The following is an 18,148-nucleotide window of genomic DNA, read 5'->3' on the forward strand; positions in this document are numbered from 1 at the left end:
TACATGTAGTTGGAACTCTAAATCAAACACGGTTTGTGCTAGCTCTTTGAAACTTGACACAATAATGTAGTTCCAAGTTCTATCTCTATGGTTTGTTTCCTATTGATGTAACCCTAAGCAGAGACTGGCGGAAATCACTTTCATGGAAAGGGATTGCAAAGCTTCCAAAAAACTACGAGTTTCCTGAAATCTCAGCACACATTTTTTAACCCAATCTTGATGACACTTTCAGGTAATGATCAGTACCCAAATCACACTTGGCTCACCAAATTTCGTTCTTCTAGGTTAAACCGTTCTTTTGCAGTAACAGTTTTAATTATTAGCTTTCACTCTGTTTTCTCCTATATGGATACATGTAGTTGGAACTCTAAATCAAACACGGTTTGATCTAGCTCTTTGAAACTTGACACAATAATGTAGTTCCAAGTTCTATCTCTACGGTTTGTTTCCTATTGATGTAGCTGTAAGCAGAGACTGGCACAAATTACTTTCATAGAAAGGGGTTGCCAAGCTTCCAAAAAACCACGAGTTTCATGAAATTTCATGACACATTTTTTCTCCCAATCCGGATGACACTTTCAGGTAATGATCAGTACCCCAATCCCACTTGGCTCACCAAATTTCGTTCTTCTAGGTTAAACCGTTCTTTGGCAGTAACAGTTTTAATTTTTAGGTTTCACTCTGTTTTCTGCTATATGGATACTTGTAGTTGGAACTCTAAATCAAACACGGTTTGTGCTAGCTCTTTGAAACGTGACACAATAAAGTAGTTCAAGTTCTATCTCTATGGTTTGTTTCCTATTGATGTAGCCCTAAGCAGAGACTGGCGCAAATCACTTTCATGGAAAGGGGTGGCAAAGCTTCCAAAAAACTACGAGTTTCCTGAAATCTCAGCACACATTTTTTCACCCAACCTTGATGACACTTTCAGGTAATGATCAGTACCCCAATCCCACTTGGCTCACCAAATTTCATTTTTCTAGGTTAAACCGTTCTTTTGCAGTAACAGTTTTAATTATTAGGTATCACTCTGTTTATTCCTATATGGATACATGTAGTTGGAACTCTAAATCAAACACGGTTTGTGCTAGCTCCTTGAAACTTGACACAATAAAGTAGTTCCAAGTTCTATCAGTATGGATTGTTTCCTATTGAAGTAGCCCTAAGCAGAGAGCGGCGCAAATCACTTTCATGGAAAGGGGTTGCGAAGCTTCCTAAACACTACGAGTTTCCTGAAATCTCAGCACACATTTTTTCACCCAAACTTGTTGACACTTTCAGGTAATGATCAGTACCCAATCCCACTTGGCTCACCAAATTTCGTTCTTCTAGGTTAAACCGTTCGTTGGCAGTAACAGTTTTAATTTTTAGGTTTTAATCTGTTTTCTCCTATATGGATACATGTAGTTGGAACTCTAAATCCAAGATGGTTTGTGCTAGCTCTTTGAAACTTGACACAATAAAGTAGTTCCAAGTTCTATCTCTATGCTTTGTTTCCTATTGATGTAGCCCTAAGCAGAGACTGGCGCAAATCATTTTCATGGAAATGGGTTGCCATGCTTCCAAAAAACTACTAGTTTCCTGAAATCTCAGCACATATTTTTTCACCCAATCTTGATGGCACTTTCAGGAAATGATCAGTACCCCAATCCCACTTGGCTCACCAAATTTCGTTCTTCTAGGTTAAACCATTCGTTGGCAGTAACAGTTTTAATTTTTAGGTTTCACTCTGTTTACTCCTATATGGATACATGTAGTTGGAACTCTAAATCAAACACGGTTTGTGCTAGCTCTTTGAAACTTGACACAATAAAGTAGTTCCAAGTTCTATATCTATGGTTTGTTTCCTATTGATGTAGCCCTAAGAAGAGACTGGCGCAAATCACTTTCATGGAAAGGGGTTGCAAAGCTTCCAAAAAACTACGAGTTTCCTGAAATCTCAGCTCACATTTTTTCACCCAAGCTTGATGACACTTTCAGGTATTGATCAGAACCCAAATCACCCTTGGCTCACCAAATTTTGTTCTTCTAGGTTAATCCGTTCGTTGGCAGTAACTGTTTTTAATTTTAGGTTTCACTCTGTTTTCTCCTATATGGATACATGTAGTTGGAACTCTAAATCCAACAGGGTTTGTGCTAGCTCTTTGAAACTTGACACAATATATTAGTTCCAAGTTCTATCTCTATGGTTTGTTTCCTATTGATGTAGCCCTAATCAGAGAGCGGCGCGAAACACTTTCATGGAAAGGGGCTGCCAAGCTTCCAAAAAACTACGAGTTTCCTGAAATCTCAGCACACATTTTTTCACCAATCTTGATGACACTTTCAGGTAATGATCAGTACCCCAATCCCCCTTGTCTCACCAAATTTCGTTCTTCTAGGTTAAACCGTTCGTTGGCAGTAACAGTTTCAATTTTTAGGTTTCACTCTGTTTTCTCCTATATGGATACATGTAGTTGGAACTCTAAATCCAACACGGTTTGTGCTAGCTCTTTGAAACTTGACACAATAAAGTAGTTCCAAGTTCTATCTCTATGGTTTGTTTCCTATTGATGTAGCCCTAAGCAGAGACCGGCGCAAATCACTTTCATGGAAAGGGGTTGCCAAGCTTCCAAAAAACTACGAGGTTCCTGAAATCCCAGCACACATTTTTTCAACCAATCTGGATGACACTTTCAGTTAATGATCAGTACCCCAATCCCACTTGGCTCAAAAATTACGTTCTTCTAGGTTAAACCGTTCGTGGGCAGTAACAGTTTTAATTTTTAGGTTTCACTCTGTTTTCTCCTATATGGATACATGTAGTTGGGACTCTAAATCAAACACGGTTTGTGCTAGCTCTTTGAACCTTGACACAATATATTAGTTCCAAGTTCTATCTCTATGGTTTGTTTCCTATTGATGTAGCCCTAAGCAGAGACCGGCGCGAAACACTTTCATGGAAAGGGGTTGCCAAGCTTCCAAAAAACTACGAGTTTCCTGAAATCTCAGCACACATTTTTTCACCCAATCTTGATGACACTTTCAGGTAATGATCAGTACCCCAATCCCCCTTGGCTCACCAAATTTCGTTCTTCTAGGTTAAACCGTTCGTTGGCAATAACAGTTTTAATTTTTAGGTTTCACTCTCTTTTCTCCTATATGGATACATGTAGTTGGAACTCTAAATCCAACACGGTTTGTGCTAGCTCTTTGAAACTTGACACAATAAAGTAGTTCCAAGTTCTATCTCTATGGTTTGTTTCCTATTGATGTAGCCCTAAGCAGAGACCGGCGCAAATCACTTTCATGGAAAGGGGTTGCCAAGCTTCTAAAAAACTACGAGTTTCCGGAAATCACAGCACACATTTTTTCAACCAATCTGGATGACCCTTTCAGTTAATGATCAGTACCCCAATCCCAGTTGGCTCACCAAATTTCGTTCTTCTAGGTTAAACAGTTTGTTGGCAGTAACAGTTTTAATTTTTAGGTTTCACTCTGCTTTCTCCTATATGGATACATGTAGTTGGGACTCTAAATCAAACACGGTTTGTGCTAGCTCCTTGAAACTTGACACAATAAAGTAGTTCCAAGTTCTATCTCTATGGTTTGTTTCCTATTGATGTAGCCCTAAGCAGAGACTGGTACAAATCACTTTCATGGAAAGGGATTGCAAAGCTTCCAAAAAACTACGAGTTTCCTGAAATCTCAGCACACATTTTTTAACCCAATCTTGATGACACTTTCAGATAATGATCAGTACCCAAATCACACTTGGCTCACCAAATTTCGTTCTTCTAGGTTAAACCGTTCTTTTGCAGTAACAGTTTTAATTATTAGCTTTCACTCTGTTTTCTCCTATATGGATACATGTAGTTGGAACTCTAAATCAAACACGGTTTGTGCTAGCTCTTTGAAACTTGACACAATAATGTAGTTCCAAGTTCTATCTCTACGGTTTGTTTCCTATTGATGTAGCTGTAAGCAGAGACTGGCACAAATTACTTTCATAGAAAGGGGTTGCCAAGCTTCCAAAAAACCACGAGTTTCATGAAATTTCATGACACATTTTTTCTCCCAATCCGGATGACACTTTCAGGTAATGATCAGTACCCCAATCCCACTTGGCTCACCAAATTTCGTTCTTCTAGGTTAAACCGTTCTTTGGCAGTAACAGTTTTAATTTTTAGGTTTCACTCTGTTTTCTGCTATATGGATACTTGTAGTTGGAACTCTAAATCAAACACGGTTTGTGCTAGCTCTTTGAAACGTGACACAATAAAGTAGTTCAAGTTCTATCTCTATGGTTTGTTTCCTATTGATGTAGCCCTAAGCAGAGACTGGCACAAATCACTTTCATGGAAAGGGGTGGCAAAGCTTCCAAAAAACTACGAGTTTCCTGAAATCTCAGCACACATTTTTTCACCCAACCTTGATGACACTTTCAGGTAATGATCAGTACCCCAATCCCACTTGGCTCACCAAATTTCATTTTTCTAGGTTAAACCGTTCTTTTGCAGTAACAGTTTTAATTATTAGGTATCACTCTGTTTATTCCTATATGGATACATGTAGTTGGAACTCTAAATCAAACACGGTTTGTGATAGCTCTTTGAAACTTGACACAATAAAGTAGTTCCAAGTTCTATCTCTATGGTTTGTTTCCTATTGATGTAGCCCTAAGCAGAGACTCGTGCAAATCACTTTCATGGAAAGGGGTTGCTAAGCTTCCAAAAAACTATGCGTTTCCTGAAATCTCAGCACACATTTTTTCAGTCAATCTGGATAACATTTTCATGTAAAGATCAGTACCACAATCTCACTTGGCTTACCAAATTTCGTTCTTCTAGGTTAAACCGTTCGTTGGCAGTAATAGTTTCAATTTTTAGGTTTCACTCTGTTTTCTCCTATATGGATACATGTAGTTGGAACTCTAAATCAAACACGGTTTGGGCTAGCTCTTTGAAACTTGAAACAACAAAGTAGTTCCAAGTTCTATCTCTATGTTTTATTTCCTATTGATGTAGCCCTAAGCAGAGACTGGCGCAAATCACTTTCATGGAAAGGGGTTCCCAAGCTTCCAAAAAACTACGAGTTTCCTGAAATCTCAGCACACATTTTTTCAATCAATCTTGATGACACTTTCAGGTAATGATCAGTACCCAAATCACACTTGGCTCCCCAAATTTCGTTCTTCTAGGTTAAACCGTTCGTTGGCAGTAACAGTTTTAATTATTAGGTTTAACTCTGTATTCTCCTATATGGATACATGTAGTTGGAACTCTAAATCAAACACGGTTTGTGATAGCTCTTTGAAACTTGACACAATAAAGTAGTTCCAAGTTCTATCTCTATGGTTTGTTTCCTATTGATGTAGCCCTAAGCAGAGACTCGTGCAAATCACTTTCATGGAAAGGGGTTGCTAAGCTTCCAAAAAACTATGCGTTTCCTGAAATCTCAGCACACATTTTTTCACTCAATCTGGATGGCATTTTCATGTAAAGATCAGTACCACAATCTCACTTGGCTTACCAAATTTCGTTCTTCTAGGTTAAACCGTTCGTTGGCAGTAATAGTTTCAATTTTTAGGTTTCACTCTGTTTTCTCCTATATGGATACATGTAGTTGGAACTCTAAATCAAACACGGTTTGGGCTAGCTCTTTGAAACTTGAAACAACAAAGTAGTTCCAAGTTCTATCTCTATGTTTTATTTCCTATTGATGTAGCCCTAAGCAGAGACTGGCGCAAATCACTTTCATGGAAAGGGGTTCCCAAGCTTCCAAAAAACTACGAGTTTCCTGAAATCTCAGCACACATTTTTTCAATCAATCTTGATGACACTTTCAGGTAATGATCAGTACCCAAATCACACTTGGCTCCCCAAATTTCGTTCTTCTAGGTTAAACCGTTCGTTGGCAGTAACAGTTTTAATTATTAGGTTTAACTCTGTATTCTCCTATATGGATACATGTAGTTGGAACTCTAAATCAAACACGGTTTGTGCTAGCTCTTTGAAACTTGACACAATAATGTAGTTCCAAGTTCTATCTCTATGGTTTGTTTCCTATTGATGTAGCACTAAGCAGAGACTGGTACAAATCACTTTCATGGAAAGGGATTGCAAAGCTTCCAAAAAACTACGAGTTTCCTGAAATCTCAGCACACATTTTTTAACCCAATCTTGATGACACTTTCAGGTAATGATCAGTACCCAAATCACACTTGGCTCACCAAATTTCGTTCTTCTAGGTTAAACCGTTCTTTTGCAGTAACAGTTTTAATTATTAGCTTTCACTCTGTTTTCTCCTATATGGATACATGTAGTTGGAACTCTAAATCAAACACGGTTTGTGCTAGCTCTTTGAAACTTGACACAATAATGTAGTTCCAAGTTCTATCTCTACGGTTTGTTTCCTATTGATGTAGCTGTAAGCAGAGACTGGCACAAATTACTTTCATAGAAAGGGGTTGCCAAGCTTCCAAAAAACCACGAGTTTCATGAAATTTCATGACACATTTTTTCTCCCAATCCGGATGACACTTTCAGGTAATGATCAGTACCCCAATCCCACTTGGCTCACCAAATTTCGTTCTTCTAGGTTAAACCGTTCTTTGGCAGTAACAGTTTTAATTTTTAGGTTTCACTCTGTTTTCTGCTATATGGATACTTGTAGTTGGAACTCTAAATCAAACACGGTTTGTGCTAGCTCTTTGAAACGTGACACAATAAAGTAGTTCAAGTTCTATCTCTATGGTTTGTTTCCTATTGATGTAGCCCTAAGCAGAGACTGGCGCAAATCACTTTCATGGAAAGGGGTGGCAAAGCTTCCAAAAAACTACGAGTTTCCTGAAATCTCAGCACACATTTTTTCACCCAACCTTGATGACACTTTCAGGTAATGATCAGTACCCCAATCCCACTTGGCTCACCAAATTTCATTTTTCTAGGTTAAACCGTTCTTTTGCAGTAACAGTTTTAATTATTAGGTATCACTCTGTTTATTCCTATATGGATACATGTAGTTGGAACTCTAAATCAAACACGGTTTGTGCTAGCTCCTTGAAACTTGACACAATAAAGTAGTTCCAAGTTCTATCAGTATGGATTGTTTCCTATTGAAGTAGCCCTAAGCAGAGAGCGGCGCAAATCACTTTCATGGAAAGGGGTTGCGAAGCTTCCTAAACACTACGATTTTCCTGAAATCTCAGCACATATTTTTTCACCCAAACTTGTTGACACTTTCAGGTAATGATCAGTACCCAATCCCACTTGGCTCACCAAATTTCGTTCTTCTAGGTTAAACCGTTCGTTGGCAGTAACAGTTTTAATTTTTAGGTTTTAATCTGTTTTCTCCTATATGGATACATGTAGTTGGAACTCTAAATCCAAGATGGTTTGTGCTAGCTCTTTGAAACTTGACACAATAAAGTAGTTCCAAGTTCTATCTCTATGCTTTGTTTCCTATTGATGTAGCCCTAAGCAGAGACTGGCGCAAATCACTTTCATGGAAATGGGTTGCCATGCTTCCAAAAAACTACTAGTTTCCTGAAATCTCAGCACATATTTTTTCACCCAATCTTGATGGCACTTTCAGGTAATGATCAGTACCCCAATCCCACTTGGCTCACCAAATTTCGTTCTTCTAGGTTAAACCATTCGTTGGCAGTAACAGTTTTAATTTTTAGGTTTCACTCTGTTTACTCCTATATGGATACATGTAGTTGGAACTCTAAATCAAACACGGTTTGTGCTAGCTCTTTGAAACTTGACACAATAAAGTAGTTCCAAGTTCTATATCTATGGTTTGTTTCCTATTGATGTAGCCCTAAGCAGAGACTGGCGCAAATCACTTTCATGGAAAGGGGTTGCAAAGCTTCCAAAAAACTACGAGTTTCCTGAAATCTCAGCTCACATTTTTTCACCCAAGCTTGATGACACTTTCAGGTATTGATCAGAACCCAAATCACCCTTGGCTCACCAAATTTTGTTCTTCTAGGTTAATCCGTTCGTTGGCAGTAACTGTTTTTAATTTTAGGTTTCACTCTGTTTTCTCCTATATGGATACATGTAGTTGGAACTCTAAATCCAACAGGGTTTGTGCTAGCTCTTTGAAACTTGACACAATATATTAGTTCCAAGTTCTATCTCTATGGTTTGTTTCCTATTGATGTAGCCCTAATCAGAGAGCGGCGCGAAACACTTTCATGGAAAGGGGCTGCCAAGCTTCCAAAAAACTACGAGTTTCCTGAAATCTCAGCACACATTTTTTCACCAATCTTGATGACACTTTCAGGTAATGATCAGTACCCCAATCCCCCTTGTCTCACCAAATTTCGTTCTTCTAGGTTAAACCGTTCGTTGGCAGTAACAGTTTCAATTTTTAGGTTTCACTCTGTTTTCTCCTATATGGATACATGTAGTTGGAACTCTAAATCCAACACGGTTTGTGCTAGCTCTTTGAAACTTGACACAATAAAGTAGTTCCAAGTTCTATCTCTATGGTTTGTTTCCTATTGATGTAGCCCTAAGCAGAGACCGGCGCAAATCACTTTCATGGAAAGGGGTTGCCAAGCTTCCAAAAAACTACGAGGTTCCTGAAATCCCAGCACACATTTTTTCAACCAATCTGGATGACACTTTCAGTTAATGATCAGTACCCCAATCCCACTTGGCTCAAAAATTACGTTCTTCTAGGTTAAACCGTTCGTGGGCAGTAACAGTTTTAATTTTTAGGTTTCACTCTGTTTTCTCCTATATGGATACATGTAGTTGGGACTCTAAATCAAACACGGTTTGTGCTAGCTCTTTGAACCTTGAAACAATATATTAGTTCAAAGTTCTATCTCTATGGTTTGTTTCCTATTGATGTAGCCCTAAGCAGAGACCGGCGCGAAACACTTTCATGGAAAGGGGTTGCCAAGCTTCCAAAAAACTACGAGTTTCCTGAAATCTCAGCACACATTTTTTCACCCAATCTTGATGACACTTTCAGGTAATGATCAGTACCCCAATCCCCCTTGGCTCACCAAATTTCGTTCTTCTAGGTTTAACCGTTCGTTGGCAATAACAGTTTTAATTTTTAGGTTTCACTCTCTTTTCTCCTATATGGATACATGTAGTTGGAACTCTAAATCAAACACGGTTTGTGCTAGCTCTTTGAAACTTGACACAATAAAGTAGTTCCAAGTTCTATCTCTATGGTTTGTTTCCTATTGATGTAGCCCTAAGCAGAGACCGGCGCAAATCACTTTCATGGAAAGGGGTTGCCAAGCTTCTAAAAAACTACGAGTTTCCGGAAATCACAGCACACATTTTTTCAACCAATCTGGATGACCCTTTCAGTTAATGATCAGTACCCCAATCCCAGTTGGCTCACCAAATTTCGTTCTTCTAGGTTAAACAGTTTGTTGGCAGTAACAGTTTAAATTTTTAGGTTTCACTCTGCTTTCTCCTATATGGATACATGTAGTTGGGACTCTAAATCAAACACGGTTTGTGCTAGCTCCTTGAAACTTGACAAAATAAAGTAGTTCCAAGTTCTATCTCTACGGTTTGTTTCCTATTGATGTAGCCCTAAGCAGAGACCAGCGCAAAACACTTTCATGGAAAGGGATTGCCAAGCTTCCAAAAAACTAGGAGTTTCCTGAAATCTCAGCACACATTTTTTCACCCAATCTGGATGACACTTTCAGGTAATGATCAGTACCCCAATCACCCTTGGCTCACCAAACTTTTTCTTCTAGGTTAATCCGTTCATTGGCAGTAACAGTTTTAAATTTTAGGTTTCACTGTGTTTTCTCCTATATGGATACATGTAGTTGGAACTCTAAATCCAACACGGTTTGTGCTAGCTCTTTGAAACTTGACACAATAAAGTAGTTCCAAGTTCTATCTCTATGGTTTGTTTCCTATTGATGTAGCCCTAAGCAGAAACGAGCACAAATACTTTCTTGGAAAGGGGTTTCCAAGCTTGCAAAAAACTACGAGTTTCCTGAAATCACAGCACACATTTTTCAACCAATCTGGATGACACTTTCAGCTAATGATCAGTACCCCAATCCCACTTGGCTCACCAAATTTCGTTCTTCTAGGTTAAACCGTTCGTTGGCAGTAACAGTTTTAATTTTTTGGTTTCACTCTGTTTTCTAATATACGGATACATGTAGTTGGAACTCTAAATCAAACACGGTTTGTGCTAGCTCTTTGAAACTTGAGACAATAAAGTAGTTTCAAGTTCTATCTCTATGGTTTGTTTCCTATTGATGTAGCCCTAAGCAGAGACCGGCGCAAATCACTTTCATGGATAGGGGTTGCCAAGCTTCCAAAAAACTACGAGTTTCATGAAAACAGCACACATTTCTTCGCCCAATCTTGATGACAATTTCAGGTAATGATCAGTACCCCAATCCCACTTGGCTCACCAAATTTCGTTCTTCTAGGTTAAACCGTTCGTTGGCAGTAACAGTTTTAATTTTTAGGTTTCACTCTGTTTTCTCCTATATGGATACATGTAGTTGGAACTCTAAATCCAACAAGGTTTGTGCTAGCTGTTTGAAACTTAAGACAATTATTAGTTCCAAGTTCTTTCTCTATGGTTTGTTTCCTATTGAAGTAGCCCTAAGCAGAGACCGGCGCAAAACACTTTCATGGAAAGGGGTTGCTAAGCTTCCAAAAAACTACGAGTTTCCTGAAATCTCAGCACACATTTTTTCACCCAATCTGGATGACACTTTCAGGTAATGATCAGTACCCCAATTCCACTTGGTTCACCAAATTTCGTTCTTCTAGGTTAAACCGTTTTTGTCAGTAACAGTTTTAATTTTTAGGTTTCACTCTGTTTATTCCTATATGGATACATGTAGTTGGAACTCTAAATCAAACACGGTTGGTGCAAGCTCTTTGAAACTTGACACAATAAAGTAGTTCCAAGATCTATCTCTATGGTTTGTTTCCTATTGATGTAGCCCTAAGCAGAGACCGGCGCAAATCACTTTCATGAAAAGGGGTTGCCAAGCTTCCAAAAAATTACTAGTTTCCTGAAATCTCAGCTCACATTTTTTCACCCAATCTTGATGGCACTTTCAGGTAACGATCAGTACCCCAATCCCACTTGGCTCACCAAATTTCGTTCTTCTAGGTTAAACCGTTCGTTGGCAATAACAGTTTTTATTTTTAGGTTTCACTCTGTTTTCACCTATATGGATACATGTAGTTGCAACTCTAAATCAAACACGGTTTGTGCAAGCTCTTTGAATCTTGACACCATAAAGTAGTTCCAAGTTCCAACTCTATGGTTTGTTTCCTATTGATGTAGCCCTAAGCAGAGACTGGCGCAAATCACTTTCATGGAAAGGGGTTGCCAAGCTTCCAAAAAACTACAAGTTTCCTGAAATCTCAGCACACAATTTTTCACCCAATCTTGATGACACTTTCAGATAATGATCAGTACCCCAATCCCACTTGGCTCATCAAATTTCGTTCTTCTAGGTTAAACCCTTCTTTGGCAGTAACAGTTTTAATTTTTAGGTTTCACTCTGTTTATTCCTATATGGATATATATATTTGGAACTCTAAATCAAACACGGTTTGTGCTAGCTCTTTGAAACTTGACACAATAAAGTAGTTCCAAGTTCTATCTCTATGGTTTGTTTCCTATTGATGTAGCCCTAAGCAGAGACTGGCGCAAATTACTTTCATGGAAAGGGGTTGCCAGCTTCCAAAAAACTACGTGTTTCCTGATATTTCAGCACATATTTGTTCACCCAATCTTGATGACACTTTCAGGTAATGATCAGTACCCCAATCCCACTTGGCTCACCAAATTTCATTCTTCTAGGTTAAACCCTCGTTGGCAGTAACAGTTTTAATTTCTAGGTTTCACTCTGTTTTTTCCTATATGGATACATGTATTTGGAACACTAAATCAAACACAATTTGTGCCAGCGCTTTGAAACTTGACACAATAAAGAGTTCCAAGTTCTATCTCTATGGTTTGTTTCCTATTGATATAGCCCTAAGCAGAGACTGGTGCAAATCACTTTCATGTATAGGGGTTGCCAAGCTTCCAAAAAACTACGAGTTTCCTGAAATATCAGCAAACATTTTTTCACCCAATCTGGATGACACTTTCAGGTAATGATCAGTACCCCAATTCCACTTGGCTCACCAAATTTCGTTCTTCTAGGTTAAACCGTTCTTTGTCAGTAACTGTTTTAATTTTTAGGTTTCACTCTGTTTATTCCTATATGGATACATGTAGTTGGAACTCTAAATCAAACACGGTTTGTGCAAGCTCTTTGAAACTTGACACAATAAAGTAGTTCCAAGTTCTATCTCTATGGTTTGTTTTCTATTGATGTAGCCCTAAGCAGAGACTGGCGCAAATCACTTTCATGGAAAGGGGTTGCCAAGCTTCCAAAAAACTACTAGTTTCCTGAAATCTCAGCTCACATTTTTTCACCCAATCTTGATGGCACTTTCAGGTAATGATCAGTACCCCAATCCCACTTGGCTCACCAAATTTCGTTCTTCTAGGTTAAACCGTTCGTTGGCAGTAACAGTTTTTATTTTTAGGTTTCACTCTGTTTTCACCTATATGGATACATGTAGTTGCAACTCTAAATCAAACACGGTTTGTGCTAGCTCTTTGAAACTTGACACAATAAAGTAGTTCCAAGTTCTATCTCTATGGTTTGTTTCCTATTGATGTAGCCCTAAGCAGAGACCAGCACAAATCACTTTCATGGAAATGGGTTGCCAAGCTTCCAAAAAACTAAGAGTTTCCTGAAATCTCAGCACACATTTTTTCACCCAATCTTGATGGCACTTTCAGGTAATGATCAGTACCCCAATCCCACTTGGCTCATCAAATTTCGTTTTCTAGGTTAAACCCTTCTTTGGCAGTAACAGTTTTAATTTTTAGGTTTCACTCTGTTTATTCCTATATAGATACATGTAGTTGGAACTCTAAATCAAACACGGTTTGTGCTAGCTCTTTGAAACTTGACACAATAAAGTAGTTCCAAGTTCTATCTCTATGGTTTGTTTCCTATTGATGTAGCCCTAAGCAGAGACTGGCGCAAATCACTTTCATGGAAAGGGGTTGCCAAGCTTCCAAAAAACTACTAGTTTCCTGAAATCTCAGCTCACATTTTTTCACCCAATCTTGATGGCACTTTCAGGTAATGATCAGTACCCCAATCCCACTTGGCTCACCAAATTTCGTTCTTCTAGGTTAAACCGTTCGTTGGCAGTAACAGTTTTTATTTTTAGGTTTCACTCTGTTTTCACCTATATGGATACATGTAGTTGCAACTCTAAATCAAACACGGTTTGTGCTAGCTCTTTGAAACTTGACACAATAAAGTAGTTCCAAGTTCTATCTCTATGGTTTGTTTCCTATTGATGTAGCCCTAAGCAGAGACCAGCACAAATCACTTTCATGGAAATGGGTTGCCAAGCTTCCAAAAAACTAAGAGTTTCCTGAAATCTCAGCACACATTTTTTCACCCAATCTTGATGGCACTTTCAGGTAATGATCAGTACCCCAATCCCACTTGGCTCATCAAATTTCGTTTTCTAGGTTAAACCCTTCTTTGGCAGTAACAGTTTTAATTTTTAGGTTTCACTCTGTTTATTCCTATATAGATACATGTAGTTGGAACTCTAAATCAAACACGGTTTGTGCTAGCTCTTTGAAACTTGACACAATAAAGTAGTTCCAAGTTCTATCTCTATGGTTTGTTTCCTATTGATGTAGCCCTAAGCAGAGAGTGGCGCAAATTACTTTCATGGAAAGGGGTTGCCAGCTTCCAAAAAACTACGAGTTTCCTGATATCTCAGCACACATTTGTTCACCCAATCTTGATGACACTTTCAGGTAATGATCAGTACCCCAATCCCACTTGGCTCACCAAATTTCATTCTTCTAGATTAAACCCTCGTTGGCAGTAACAGTTTTAATTTCTAGGTTTCACTCTGTTTTTTCCCATATGGATACATGTATTTGGAACACTAAATCAAACACAATTTGTGCTAGCGCTTTGAAACTTGACACAATAAAGAGTTCCAAGTTCTATCTCTATGGTTTGTTTCCTATTGATATAGACCTAAGCAGAGACTGGCGCAAATCACTTTCATGGAAATGGGTTGCCATGCTTCCAAAAAACTACTAGTTTCCTGAAATCTCAGCACATATTTTTTCACCCAATCTTGATGGCACTTTCAGGTAATGATCAGTACCCCAATCCCCCTTGGCTCACCAAATTTCGTTCTTCTAGGTTAAACCATTCGTTGGCAGTAACAGTTTTAATTTTTAGGTTTCACTCTGTTTACTCCTATATGGATACATGTAGTTGGAACTCTAAATCAAACACGGTTTGTGCTAGCTCTTTGAAACTTGACACAATAAAGTAGTTCCAAGTTCTATATCTATGGTTTGTTTCCTATTGATGTAGCCCTAAGAAGAGACTGGCGCAAATCACTTTCATGGAAAGGGGTTGCAAAGCTTCCAAAAAACTACGAGTTTCCTGAAATCTCAGCTCACATTTTTTCACCCAAGCTTGATGACACTTTCAGGTATTGATCAGAACCCAAATCACCCTTGGCTCACCAAATTTTGTTCTTCTAGGTTAATCCGTTCGTTGGCAGTAACTGTTTTTAATTTTAGGTTTCACTCTGTTTTCTCCTATATGGATACATGTAGTTGGAACTCTAAATCCAACAGGGTTTGTGCTAGCTCTTTGAAACTTGACACAATATATTAGTTCCAAGTTCTATCTCTATGGTTTGTTTCCTATTGATGTAGCCCTAATCAGAGAGCGGCGCGAAACACTTTCATGGAAAGGGGCTGCCAAGCTTCCAAAAAACTACGAGTTTCCTGAAATCTCAGCACACATTTTTTCACCAATCTTGATGACACTTTCAGGTAATGATCAGTACCCCAATCCCCCTTGTCTCACCAAATTTCGTTCTTCTAGGTTAAACCGTTCGTTGGCAGTAACAGTTTCAATTTTTAGGTTTCACTCTGTTTTCTCCTATATGGATACATGTAGTTGGAACTCTAAATCCAACACGGTTTGTGCTAGCTCTTTGAAACTTGACACAATAAAGTAGTTCCAAGTTCTATCTCTATGGTTTGTTTCCTATTGATGTAGCCCTAAGCAGAGACCGGCGCAAATCACTTTCATGGAAAGGGGTTGCCAAGCTTCCAAAAAACTACGAGGTTCCTGAAATCCCAGCACACATTTTTTCAACCAATCTGGATGACACTTTCAGTTAATGATCAGTACCCCAATCCCACTTGGCTCAAAAATTACGTTCTTCTAGGTTAAACCGTTCGTGGGCAGTAACAGTTTTAATTTTTAGGTTTCACTCTGTTTTCTCCTATATGGATACATGTAGTTGGGACTCTAAATCAAACACGGTTTGTGCTAGCTCTTTGAACCTTGACACAATATATTAGTTCCAAGTTCTATCTCTATGGTTTGTTTCCTATTGATGTAGCCCTAAGCAGAGACCGGCGCGAAACACTTTCATGGAAAGGGGTTGCCAAGCTTCCAAAAAACAACGAGTTTCCTGAAATCTCAGCACACATTTTTTCACCCAATCTTGATGACACTTTCAGGTAATGATCAGTACCCCAATCCCCCTTGGCTCACCAAATTTCGTTCTTCTAGGTTAAACCGTTCGTTGGCAATAACAGTTTTAATTTTTAGGTTTCACTCTCTTTTCTCCTATATGGATACATGTAGTTGGAACTCTAAATCCAACACGGTTTGTGCTAGCTCTTTGAAACTTGACACAATAAAGTAGTTCCAAGTTCTATCTCTATGGTTTGTTTCCTATTGATGTAGCCCTAAGCAGAGACCGGCGCAAATCACTTTCATGGAAAGGGGTTGCCAAGCTTCTAAAAAACTACGAGTTTCCGGAAATCACAGCACACATTTTTTCAACCAATCTGGATGACCCTTTCAGTTAATGATCAGTACCCCAATCCCAGTTGGCTCACCAAATTTCGTTCTTCTAGGTTAAACAGTTTGTTGGCAGTAACAGTTTTAATTTTTAGGTTTCACTCTGCTTTCTCCTATATGGATACATGTAGTTGGGACTCTAAATCAAACACGGTTTGTGCTAGCTCCTTGAAACTTGACACAATAAAGTAGTTCCAAGTTCTATCTCTATGGTTTGTTTCCTATTGATGTAGCCCTAAGCAGAGACTGGTACAAATCACTTTCATGGAAAGGGATTGCAAAGCTTCCAAAAAACTACGAGTTTCCTGAAATCTCAGCACACATTTTTTAACCCAATCTTGATGACACTTTCAGATAATGATCAGTACCCAAATCACACTTGGCTCACCAAATTTCGTTCTTCTAGGTTAAACCGTTCTTTTGCAGTAACAGTTTTAATTATTAGCTTTCACTCTGTTTTCTCCTATATGGATACATGTAGTTGGAACTCTAAATCAAACACGGTTTGTGCTAGCTCTTTGAAACTTGACACAATAATGTAGTTCCAAGTTCTATCTCTACGGTTTGTTTCCTATTGATGTAGCTGTAAGCAGAGACTGGCACAAATTACTTTCATAGAAAGGGGTTGCCAAGCTTCCAAAAAACCACGAGTTTCATGAAATTTCATGACACATTTTTTCTCCCAATCCGGATGACACTTTCAGGTAATGATCAGTACCCCAATCCCACTTGGCTCACCAAATTTCGTTCTTCTAGGTTAAACCGTTCTTTGGCAGTAACAGTTTTAATTTTTAGGTTTCACTCTGTTTTCTGCTATATGGATACTTGTAGTTGGAACTCTAAATCAAACACGGTTTGTGCTAGCTCTTTGAAACGTGACACAATAAAGTAGTTCAAGTTCTATCTCTATGGTTTGTTTCCTATTGATGTAGCCCTAAGCAGAGACTGGCGCAAATCACTTTCATGGAAAGGGGTGGCAAAGCTTCCAAAAAACTACTAGTTTCCTGAAATCTCAGCACACATTTTTTCACCCAACCTTGATGACACTTTCAGGTAATGATCAGTACCCCAATCCCACTTGGCTCACCAAATTTCATTTTTCTAGGTTAAACCGTTCTTTTGCAGTAACAGTTTTAATTATTAGGTATCACTCTGTTTATTCCTATATGGATACATGTAGTTGGAACTCTAAATCAAACACGGTTTGTGCTAGCTCCTTGAAACTTGACACAATAAAGTAGTTCCAAGTTCTATCAGTATGGATTGTTTCCTATTGAAGTAGCCCTAAGCAGAGAGCGGCGCAAATCACTTTCATGGAAAGGGGTTGCGAAGCTTCCTAAACACTACGAGTTTCCTGAAATCTCAGCACACATTTTTTCACCCAAACTTGTTGACACTTTCAGGTAATGATCAGTACCCAATCCCACTTGGCTCACCAAATTTCGTTCTTCTAGGTTAAACCGTTTGTTGGCAGTAACAGTTTTAATTTTTAGGTTTTAATCTGTTTTCTCCTATATGGATACATGTAGTTGGAACTCTAAATCCAGGATGGTTTGTGCTAGCTCTTTGAAACTTGACACAATAAAGTAGTTCCAAGTTCTATCTCTATGCTTTGTTTCCTATTGATGTAGCCCTAAGCAGAGACTGGCGCAAATCACTTTCATGGAAATGGGTTGCCATGCTTCCAAAAAACTACTAGTTTCCTGAAATCTCAGCACATATTTTTTCACCCAATCTTGATGGCACTTTCAGGTAATGATCAGTACCCCAATCCCACTTGGCTCACCAAATTTCGTTCTTCTAGGTTAAACCATTCGTTGGCAGTAACAGTTTTAATTTTTAGGTTTCACTCTGTTTACTCCTATATGGATACATGTAGTTGGAACTCTAAATCAAACACGGTTTGTGCTAGCTCTTTGAAACTTGACACAATAAAGTAGTTCCAAGTTCTATATCTATGGTTTGTTTCCTATTGATGTAGCCCTAAGCAGAGACTGGCGCAAATCACTTTCATGGAAAGGGGTTGCAAAGCTTCCAAAAAACTACGAGTTTCCTGAAATCTCAGCTCACATTTTTTCACCCAAGCTTGATGACACTTTCAGGTATTGATCAGAACCCAAATCACCCTTGGCTCACCAAATTTTGTTCTTCTAGGTTAATCCGTTCGTTGGCAGTAACTGTTTTTAATTTTAGGTT

The sequence above is a fragment of the Spermophilus citellus genome (assembly GCF_964194105.1).
Source record: "Spermophilus citellus genome assembly, chromosome: 16".
NCBI lineage: Eukaryota > Metazoa > Chordata > Mammalia > Rodentia > Sciuridae > Spermophilus > Spermophilus citellus.